General features: G+C 41.0%; 1 long non-coding RNA gene across 1 annotated transcript in view; it reads left to right on the forward strand.

Annotated features, from left to right (window-relative positions):
• Positions 1-12,261, forward strand: part of LOC140620830 (uncharacterized) — a 144,340-nt gene that overhangs the window by 25,392 nt on the left and 106,687 nt on the right. The gene's annotated exons all lie outside the window — the stretch shown is intronic.

Consider the following 12,261-nt stretch of genomic DNA (forward strand, 5'->3'; position numbering starts at 1 on the left):
TGCTGTTTGATCCAGAGGAACATGACCGCCAGAAGGAAGAAAGGACTACCGTTGAGCTGAAATCAGCAGTATTTAAAGACCTGCAAGAAGTGGAGGAGGAAGCAGTCACCAGGACAGCTGCCCTGGAGTATGCTGAGCAAATCCTGCCTGGCTATTGGCACATCAGTATATCACTCTGTTGAATCCCCTGGTGTTATCCTGACTCGTTTCCCTCAATTTGGGATCACTGCCAAAATTACAGTGCTCTGCTCCTGGGTTGTAGGTAAAATCAAATGAGATAATGCCCCTAAAGCGCTGCATGTTGTGAGCACCCAATGAAGAGAGCAAAACCATGGAGCATTCTGCAGCAAGTAGAATCAATAGATTATAGAAATACACAGAGCAACAAGGATAAATCTTAAAAATCTTAAAAACCTAGTTGATTGAATAAAGAAAAAGAATGATATATAACACAACACTGTTATGTAGGTTGATCATACGTGTTTATACAATTCATAAGAATACATGCGAATAATGAAATACACATGCATTAGAACAGTTACCTATGGGGGGGACAGGGTGCAAGGGGAGCAGTCAGGGAGAGAACAGAAATGAGGAATAAATACATGAAAGCAGAGAAGGGACTGGAAAACATAACAGCGTAAATGTGCCACGAACTGAGGAGTGTAATTAACTCAACTTCCTGCGTCTGAGCTTAAAAATAAAAAGATAATGATAGTTATTATTAATACTCTGAGATTTTCCACATCCTTTCAACTGTAAAATGTTGGAATATCCTTCAGATGGCACCCTTCTTGAACTTGCTCAGGCAGGGGAGCATTTTCCTCCAGCTTTCCGGGTGATTTAACACATCAGGGAACAAGTATATAAAAAGGCCTGGTGCTCTCCTGTGTAGCCATTCTGGACTTCAGAGCTAAATTGCAAAGTCGGTTCGACACATGTGATTTCATCTATGAAATTAGGGCAAGGTGGGAAACTGACACAGAAAAAAAAAGTGATTTATTATATTGTTACCATCCCTTACAAGTAGAGGGTCAGATACCTCTTTTGCCCATTAGTTTAAGGCCAGATCATCGGAACGTGGCTATTACCACATCCCTTAAAAGCCCCCCTCCGGTCCAATGCCTGCAGGGGCCGGGCGCATTCCCCATCTGCTCGGATGGTGACACAGTAATTGTGGCATCTTGATGGTGCAAACTCTCGCACTTAGCTTGATCGGGGCTGACACAGCAGAAAACAATGGATCGAAAAATGTTTGGACTTCAAAGGTAACAGAACGAAGTCGGAGAACAACTACTGGCCAAGCCCGAGAGGTTTGGCGGCGGGTGCGGGACTGTGTTTTCCGTTGACAGCTGAAAATGAGCCCGGCTTCGCGGGAGCTCTCTCCCTCCCTTCCCCAAGGTTACCTGCAATTCTAATGATCCGTTCTCTCGGAGAAAGCAAGAAAATGGATTTGGGGGGCAGACGTTTGTTGTAGTTCTAGCATCCGTTACAGGATGGGAGATGTGTTTCCCCCACCAAGTTTTCTGCCTGTAACAATACTCTTCTCCTGACACTGCTGCATCTGCCCCGGGGCTGGTAGTAAGGCAAGTGTGGACTTAGCACCCAGAAGGCACCCTGTCCTGCTGCATCCGCCTGCGACAGTGCTGGCCTCTCTCCTTGGACAAGACAGCGCCCCTCCGGCCCTTTGCTCACAAAGTCCTATCCCTCTTCCCTGTTCCTCTTTCCATCCCTGATAGACTCTCTTTTTAATGGCCCATCTCTCCAACTTTCTCCCTCCACCGGCCACATCAGAGATGTTCGTGAGTGTGCATGTGTGTGTGTGTGTGTGTGTGTGTGTTCAGTCTGTGCACAGATACATGTCAGAATCTGGGAGAGGACATAGAATTTGAAACCGAGGCAGCACTTTGTCCCCTTGCCTTGATTTCAGTGACAATATTTAATATGACTGAGGTTATAAATAGTATTCAAGGGAGGATATGAAGTTTTGTGCTCATCAAAGGGGATGTGAGTTTTTAAGAGAGGCTAAGACACCTGCCTCTGTTTGAATATAAATTGAAGGTTTAACCCCCAGCCAGTGAGTTCTTCTGTTGTTTGTGGGTCTGCGTTTTTCCTGCTCTTACTTTCTGATTTCATCTGTTCTGACAGTTCTACTCCCATGTGAACAAGTCCTGATACTCTAGTCCGGAGGTATGCGCACACTCTGCCATAGTCTTCCGTGAGCGTCAGTCTCGTAATTTAGAGCATGGGCTCTGGAGTCAGGCTGCCTGGGCTCAACTCCTAGCTCTGCGCTCATCAGCTGGTATAGCCTTAGGCCAACTACTTAATTTCTGGGCCTCAGTGTCATCATCTGTAAGCTGGGAACGATGGTACTAAATCTAGAAGGTTTCTGTGAAACTTCAACGAGAGTAATAGAGTGCCCGGCAAGTAGGAACCATCAATAAGGATTTGTTGGTTTTCTGGTCTCTTTTGCACACACCCAACAAATCTTGCATATAATTTTAAGGGAGTTTCAAGATTACTAACAAACTCAAGTTCTCCATGTCCCACAACAGCTTCTCTGTTCTGCTTCTACTAGTTCCCTCCATAGCACGGACCAGTCCCTCCTTGAAGTACTTTTCCCCTCGAATCTGAGATTCCACCTTCCCTGGCCTTTCCTCCTACCATATCGGCTGACTTGGAATGACTAAGGCCTCAGAAGCTGGTGAGCCTCTCCACCTATACGCTCCCTAGAATAATGACCTGATCCTATCCCATGGTTTTAAACACTTGTCATACATAAGAATCTCAGCTCTTCAGCCCCCATCTCTCCCTTGAGACTCATCTGATTGCCAACTTGTGGATATCTAACACTCCTAACACGTCTCAAACCAGCATATGTACAAGAGTCTTCTTCCCCTCTAAACTTGCACATCTATCTGTCCCCCAGTCTCATCTCTGCCAGTTGTGCGGAGAGCAGATTTGTGCAAGAGAGAGAAAGGAACCCATTGCAGGAGTCCAGTCAAGAAATGTGTGTGGCTTTGATTGAGTTGTGCAAAGGAAAGATGAGCAGTGGTCATATCCCCAGATCCTCCTGGCAAGCAATGGAGTGAGGAGGAAGGCTTCCTGGAGCTGGGTGCCAAAACACAATGCACCGGACACAGGCAAGGTTAGAGAGGAAGGCAGAGAATATCAAAGACTCTTAAAGACAAAGCAACAGGGAACATCGTGGGGACCACAAAGGACATATGTTTGGCTGCCTAAGATCGAATAGATGTGTGAGAAAGAAGTCTCTTCTCATGAGAGATTTTAGGGAAGCCAAGTTACAGATAAGGTTGCAGAAAAGGGAAAGTCATCACAGATCCTTATAACTAGATGTGATCTCCTAGTTCTCTAATCTTCATGGTACTACTTAGACATAGATTCTTTGTGAGTTTTTTTTTTTTTTTTTTTTAGTAATCTCAATATGCAGCTCAAATTCATGACTCTGAGATCAAGAGTCATGTGCTCTTCCAACTGAGCCAGCCAGGCACCCCAAGATGCTTTAAAATGATAAGTTATTTCAAACATGCAGTTAATTATTATAGACTGTTGCAGGTATCTTCATTCCTACACCCAGCTTTATTGTATGTCCCTTTTTAATGGTACCTGCTATGTAGTATCATGATTTTATTTATTCACTTTATTTCCTTGTATTATAGAGAAGTACCTTGAGTGGCAGGGGCCGCTCTCCCCTTTGTATCTTAGAAGTACCTTATACAGTGACTTACACACTTTAGGTCTCCCGAATATTTGCTGAATTGACTTGTGTTCTTGAAAGACCTCAGAAACCTTCGGGAAAAAGGAATATGTGGCAAGCAGCATGCACCATCCTTACAGATTTGAGGAGTTGCAGCTATTTTAAGGTATATGAATTCAGAAGGAATTACTGTAAGTGAAAATAGGCCAGTGGCTGCACCTCGTGGCATGTAACAGTGAAAACATATTTCATTTGCTGACATCCTTGGCTAATGTTTCTGATTCTGGAATCGAAGTCATAGACAACCCAAATCCCAGCTCTCCCAGTAGGCAGTCAATTTCCATGCCCTCCCCCATTCTAAGTGCCTTTGATTTATGAAGAAAGATGGTTAGCCAATAATAATAATTTACCGTCAGCTGTAGCAGGTTTATTAGACAATGTTTACACCCTTTGTTTAAGTCCCAGTTGCTTTGTCTTCTGCCCTAACATGCCTCTCACCTGCTACAAATCCAGAAAGTATTATATTACCTGATGTATTAGAATTCCTACCATCTTACTCCTTGACACAGAGCTGCATCGATGACTTAGCAGAACTCCTAGAATTCCCAGAAGAATGTGCTGTACATCATGGTAAACGAGACCTTTAATGGAGTGGCAAGCTTCCCAGTTAGGGTGACAGTGGCATTTGGTTTGTCCTAGATGGTCCCAGTTTACAAACTGTTGTAATCAAGTGATGTCTTGTAATTATTTAGCATTCCCCTCTCACTCTGTGGGTTCAGATGATAAGTTATATGGTCACCCTATTGATCTCTCTACTTCTACTTCTCATATCACCTGACTGCCTTATGTGGCTGGACTTCCATTTTTCTTATTTGTGCAATGTCTTGACAGATGGGGTGAAATGACACTCTCTGCTTGGTGAGAAAGAGCCACACTAGACATCACAAACAAAGCTCCATTTCTGGCAAGCTTTCCAAACACAACACAAACTAAAATAAATCCGTTCACCCAGATGTTACCATCCCAAATTGTGCCGACAAAACCACAGCCTTTCCATGGGGAAAGAGTAAACCACCCAAAACAGTGAGAACTAAAACTTCAATTACATAGTAAAAAATGTTCAACATTTAGTGCAGGACTCTGGTGGCTGAATTTAAGTCAAAACCAGCTTAAAATTTTAAAACAGCAAAATCCAGGAGGGCTTTTTATTAGATGCAGGATCTCTCCCTCTTTTATTTCATCTGCATCAGCTCCAGAAAAGGAAAAATAATATAATATTAGAATAACATGTAGTTATAACTATATTTTCAGCCCAGCAATTTCAGTCCAATTTCCAGCAGTAATGTTCATTAGAATCAAACATTTCCTAGATGGTTTAAAAACACAATGAAAATCTGGCACTTTGGGAGCTTATGTGAATACAGCTTTAACTTCTTATTTTCAAAGAAAAATGAGATTCAGCATTAAAAAAAAAAAAACTAAAGCAATGTCCCCAAAGCTTCTTTAAAAAAAAAAAATAAAAGGAAACTCAACTTGCTGTACACATTAAATAATTCAAATCAATGATCCTTTTAAGCCCTTAGCAATGCATGAGCCAATGGGGGCAAGCAATCTAATACTTCATGCATTTAGGGGACTGCACTAGAAAGACTTTTAGTCTGTTTCTGCTTTTATAAATGCAAATGTATGCAGAACAGACAGATTGGGATCTGTACAATTTAGCAATGATCAAAACTTGTAATTTTTGAAAATGGGACAGATGTCCAGACTAGTTTTATTAAGACGCTTCTTAGTGAAGAAGAAACCAAACAAACAATCCAATTCCACCTCCTCCTTAAAAAGGAAACAAACAAACAATGCTACCACAAATTGGGATAAGTTAATCTTGTTTCTTTCATAGATTCTTAAAGTCGAGAGGCAGTTTAGGGTAGTGGAATAAATATCTCTAGCATGTATCACTGCATTACTCATCCTTCTGTCTCTAAGATGCAGAAATGGGGGGGGGGATGTTTCCTCCTTTAAGGACCTGCAATAGGCTCAAGGTTAACTTAGAGGTCAGCTAGATCTCTGGTTCTGAGTATCATGCTCTCCTTGAACTATAGACAGGAAAGCAGCTGGAATAAAAAGTAGAGTCAGTAAATATGTGCTGAATAAATGCTTCTCACTTTATTCACTCAAACTTGATGAGTGCCCCTCATCTTCCCATCCTTGGAACAGAGTTCCAAGGTTTATCTGATCATAATGAGTACCCAGAATGTACCAAGCAGTGGGGAAATCGAGATGAAAACAGCATTTGCTCTCAAAGGGGCTAGAGTGTGGTGGGGAAAACAGGTATGCTTAAAATGGGGTGCTAAGTATGGTAATGAACGTATATATGAGGTGCAATGGCAACCAAATGAGGATGGATTTATTCTGACCAGGCTATCAAAAAAAAAAAAAAGACTTCACTACTACTCCCCTTAAGTTGAGTCTCAAAAAACTGCTGGGTGGACAAGGGAAATAGCCACCTTCTGGGCACCTACAAAGACACAGAAAAGCCACTGAGGTTGCATGCATTCGATCAGATCTTCATTGAAGAATGTCTACGTGCCAGGCAAGATGTGAAGCACCAGGGAAATAGTAAAAAATAAGTTATGTCCTTGTCATACTTTATCCTATAGGTGCTAAGTGTTTAAACACAGGAGCAAGACAATCAGCTGTATTTTGGAACAGCCACTCTGAAGGTGGAGGAGAGAGGCTTAAAGGAGAGACTAGAGGTGAGGAAGCCCAATTATGGAGACCACAATAGCCCCAGTAAAAGATGATAAGGGCCCAAGCTAAGACAGTGACCCGGGGCTGGAGAAAGGAGGTCTGTTCATGGGATGGACTCAACCAAACGTGTCCTCCATCCAGCCACTGCTTTATTTTCAGACAGCTCCGGAGGTTACACAGTCCATCTCTACACTGGGGTGGAATCAGCCCCCTTCCAACCACCATGTGATGGCCTAGTTGTGCACTCTGGAAAAATGTAGACATGACAGGTCCTCAAATACTCGGTCTGTGTTCATGCTTGATTGCTACCAGTGAAATTCACATAAAATATTTATATTCCTCTACAAACAAAAGAGCAGAGTGAGGGCATATATTCCAAAAGCTTCCTAAATCCCCTACCCTAAACATTCAGATCTGCCTGGAGAAGTTAAGGGAGAGAAGATACTTTTTTAAAATCTTTTTTTTTTTTAACACTTCACCTTCATAGGTGATTGCTAGGTTTTGAAATCTTTCACTTTATGAATTACCCATCTTCTGGCTTTTCAAACAACAAACAAAAGGGAAAAGTGTTTCTTCACTGAAGAGAATAAGATTTAGCCATTCTAAGGCACCTCGACCTCTGCTCAATGGCCAGTATTTTCCAGGAACAAGAGACCAGAGAGGTCAGTTGTTAACGGTTCAACAATTTTACTCTGTTAGAAATTCTACCTCCTGAAGCTACACTAGAGGCCTACAAATCTAATAATTTTTTTTGGATTTCTATTTTTTTTAAAGATTTTATTTATTTATTCATGAGAGACAGATACACACACACGCACACACACACACGCACACACACACACACACACAGAGGCAGAGACACAGGAAGAGGAAGAAGCAGGCCCCATGCAGGGAGCCCAACGTGGGACTCAATCCCGGGTCTCTAGGATCATGCCCTGGGCCGAAAGTGGCGCTAAACTGCTGAGCCACCCGGGCTGCCCTTTTCTTGGATTTCTATCTCCAGTTTTAGAGTCCTTGATCCCAGCTCAATCTGCAATGCCAGAGTGAGACAGTGAACAGAGGCATTTACCCCTACATGGTAGGCCCTGGTCAACCAGAAGTCTGCCTGTGGGGCAGGAAGGCTTTTCTATCCAGGGAGGCCAGGGATTAATATACTACCGAGTTTTGTTTAGGAACATAGATTTTAATTTTTCTTATTATGAAAGTTTTCAAACATACATAAAAGCAAAGAAAAAAAGTACAATGAACTCACACATTGCCTTCTTCAGATTCAATACTATCAGCACTTTGACATGCTGGCTTCATCCCCTTTCCCTTCTATCTTTTTTTCCTCCCTCTTTCTCTTTCTTCTCTTTCTTCCCCCCTCTCTTCCTTGCTGTAGTATTTTTAAACAAATGTCTTACATCATGTTATTCTACTCTTATACTTCAGAATAATTCTAAAAAATGACATGTTATTATATAACTGCAATACTACTGCCACACCTGACCAAATGAATAGGAATCCTCTCACGTCATCTAAAACCTAGGTTCCAGGAAAGTTTTAGAAGTCATAAGGCTTGAGATTTCTGTTGCTTCTCTAGGGAAAGGCTATGCCACAGATAGCCTTGATTATCAGGCAATTTTTTCCTTATCCTCAGCTTAAAGTTTCATCCCATTACTGCATATTATACTCATGTATCATGCTAAATAATTAATCTTCCTTTTTAATGTTTACACATTTCAGATATTTGTATACATTTGGCTTGTTTTTCCTTAGTCTTTGCTTAGCTGAACTATACATATTTAGTTCTTTTACTCTTATTAATCAATGCCATAAGCTCTTAATCATTTTGGAGCTTTGCTTTGAACCTCGTCCAGCTGGTTTCCATAAGCCTAGTAATGAGTAGCCCAGAACCAGATGTAGCGTTCCAAGAGCCGTGTCACCCAAATCAAACTGCTCCCCATTCCTTCTCTGAATGCTCAATCCCAAACCACAAGAGCCTTATTTTCTGTCATATTATAACAGAAACAAATGTCTTGTTTTCTGCTTTTATGCCCAGTTATTTTTTGGCATTACAGCATGTGTTTCATTCCTCCCACTAAACATCTGTGCTTCAGATCACTTTCCTCCAGATGTAATATAAACAGTATTTTGGAACCAGAAGAGTACAGAGACCCAGCTCTGCCATGCTGGCTATGTGACTCTTGGCAAGTCACCTCATACTCAGCGCCACTTCAAGTTCCCCACCTAAATGACAAGACTGATCCTTTCTACTCTCTACTTCACAGAATTGTTGGAGGGTTAAATAAGATGATATAAATGCAAAAGGTTTACTAACTTTAATGGCATGTGATGCAGATATATATATTTAATATACTTTAGTACACTTAATATACAAAACATTAACTTCTACATTCTCTAGACTTTTCTACTTGCATCAGTAGCTTATTGCACCATTTAATCATCTGTACTATCAGGAGTTCTTTGTTTCAGCTCAATTCTTCCTATCAAAACAGTATCTAATAAAATATTTTTTGAAATGTATACTATGAATCCATAAACCATGAGACTTTCATGTTTATTCTTCTATTACTTCTAAGTCAGGTATATGGCATTTGCTTCTGTTTACTATTTACTAAGTTCTAAGTCGTGCTAAACACTTTACCTGAATGGCCAATTTAGACCTCATGATTCTATGAAGTAGATGCTATCAACATTCTCACTTTAAAGACGAGGAAACTGGGGCTCAGAAAAGCTAATTAACTTGCCTAATGTTAATAGTTGGTCAAAGCTGTAGAGCTTGGAAAACCTGCAACTCCAGAGCCCATTCTCTCAACTGTGAGCATGATTTAATATTTCACATAATTACTGCGAACCTTTAGCTATAGATTAAATTCAACAAACCTCTATGTGCCAGACACTGGAGACCAGTGAGAAGGCATGGCTCCTTCCAGGAGGCTGTTTGCTCACAGAGAAGCTCAGAGCTGATTAAAAAGGAACAAAGCACAATGGCTGTCATTAGCATAGGCAATTATACCAATTACCCAACATCCACGAAAATGCTCTTATACAAAAATACTACTCTTATACAAAAATTCAGATTCATTCCCTTTAGATAAACTATTTGATGGCTATTGCTAATCATTTTATCCTCCAATTCCCTGGCCCTTGGCTATCTAATAAATAAATTGAATAATGCCAATTTTCCTTTAAACTGTTCGCTCAAACATCCATTATCTGATGATACTCTGGTTTGGAGTATTTTATTATCTCAGTCCTGGATCAGTGCACCAGACTCAGTTTTAATTGGGTTCTCTGCCTCTTGTTTCAGCCTCTTCAGTTCTTGCCACACATCACTGCCAGATTAATCTCCTTAAAATAAAGCTTCCATCTAAACCAGTTCCTCCTCTGAAGCTTTATTCATTTCCGACTTTCAAGGTTCAAAACGATGTAATGCTAACCATCTTCATGCAAATGTTCCTCTCCACTCAGACCTTCTCTCTTCTCCCTACATATGCCTTGTACACTGCTCTCTTGCTGGAACTACTATCCCCTCCTGAATTCCTCTCCTTTCTTTTTTTTTTCTCCTCTCCTTTCTTAACTCTTTGAATACTATCCCTCCTCTATGCACCCATCCTGATCACTAGACACTCTGTTCTCCCTCCTCTCTTCTCTTTAGAAGCTCAACAGATGTTTGCAGAATTAATTATTGCTCCATTAAACATCACTAGCACTTTCTGGTGATACCACTCACTGATATTCCTGTATCGTACCATACTTATCTCTTTGTATGTAGTAAGTAAGCGAAGTAATTAAGTGAAAACTTCTTAAAGGCCTGAACTATGTCTTCAAGAACTCTTTAGTATGCTATACATTGTTTCCCCATGCAAAGGTATTCATGAATATTTGACAATGACATATTTAAATTATATAAAATAAAACACCTATTTGCCACCTTTAGATCATATGGCCAAATCCATGAGCCAAAAGATTATTAATGACTTAAGATATCTGACCTCTAAGTTCTGTTCTTAATAATGCATTAATTTGGAGTTGGGAAAAATTAGTTTTCTATGTCACAATTTTCTCACTGACAATGGAAGAATCCAAAAGTCAAAAGAATTTCAAGGCACCCTTCACACATGAATGCTAATTTATTAAATATTTTGCCATGATTCAATGGATAGTCAGATTATTTTCTAAACATATAAAATGAACTACAACATTAGAGTACTGCAGCTCAGGTATGTTCCCCTCACTGCTCTTTTGATATGGAGAGTTCCATTTCTAACAAAAACAGGGAATGAAACAGCCTCAAAACCCTTGCAACTACAAATGCTGGGAAAAATATAAAAGCATCATTTAAGAGGTAAAATGAACTCAAATGGGTGACAAGCTCCTCTGACAAGAGATGGGAAACATGAATTTTTCCACTCTTGGCATACTACAGAAGGAAGAGGCAGTCATCATAAAAGCACGGAAGATGAAAACAACTGAAATTGTAATAAATTCTTGAAGGCCAAGAATGATAGCTTAGGAATTTGGGGAGTCTCAGACAGAAAGGAAGTCACTTCCTAGTTCTTTACTGTGGGTCTTCACATATAAGAGTGATTGGGCGCAGGGCAGTAGACCTGAGAGACCCTGTGGGTGGCACAAAGGCATTGAAGCCCACCCCCTACATGAACCCTCCCTTCACGTGAAGCAAAAGCCATAATCTTTTAGGGAGAGAGAAAAAGCCAAGCAAAGATCCATTGCCTTTGGGGGAAAGGCAGAAGCAAAAGCTGCCTGTCACTGCAGGAACGGTAAGAAATGAACTTGGGTCAGGATCTTGTACTGTTACAAAGCAGAGATCTGCTATCCCTGGGAAAGGGGCAGAATTGCTGAAAAACCTCACCCCTGAAGTCCAGAAACACAAGGCCTAAGACAGGCTGGAGTGAGAGGACCAAGAAACATTTCCTTGAACCCACCAAGTAACAAGCAATAGCAGTTTACCCCTGGGAAACGTGGAAAAGCCTTGGTCAGATTCCTTCTACGGCATAAATATGAAAGACTTGTGAGCATGCAGAGAAAAACTGAGGAAAATCCTCCCACAATCCATGAGTCCACTAAACAAAGTAGAAGCAACCTACCCTAGCAGCAATTACAAGTCTGCTATGTTGATAGTAAGATCAACACCAAACCCAAGCCTGTTTCAACTACTGACTAGACTGCCCCAACACCCCACTCTAATGGCTGGATGGAAGATGTGTGCCCATTTACAGATGTAAATACTATGTAGCTCAGTCTGTTTTAAGCACAAAATCTGGCCTTCAATTAAGAAATAAGAAACACACACACAAGTAAGAAAAGGCTATGTGACAAAACAATCAACAGAACTAGACTAAGATATGGTCCAGATGTTAGAACTACCACTTTATTATTTATTTATTTATTTATTTATTTATTTATTTATTTATTTATTATTTATTTATTTATTGTATAAATTTATTTTTTATTGGTGTTCAATTTGCCAACATATAGAATAGCACCCAGGGATCCCTGGGTGGCGCAGCGGTTTAGCGCCTGCCTTTGGCCCAGGGCGCGATCCTGGAGACCCGGGATCGAATCCCACATCGGGCTCCCGGTGCATGGAGCCTGCTTCTCCCTCTGCCTGTGTCTCTGCCTCTCTCTCTCTCTCTCTCTCTGTATGACTATCATAAATAAATAAAAAAATTAAAAAAAAAAATAGAATAGCACCCAGTGCTCATCCCATCAAGTGCCCCACTCAGTGTCTGTCACCCAGTCACCCCCACGCCCCCCATCCAGACAGA

Source organism: Canis lupus, chromosome 29, assembly GCF_048164855.1.
Source record: "Canis lupus baileyi chromosome 29, mCanLup2.hap1, whole genome shotgun sequence".
NCBI classification, from domain to species: domain Eukaryota; kingdom Metazoa; phylum Chordata; class Mammalia; order Carnivora; family Canidae; genus Canis; species Canis lupus.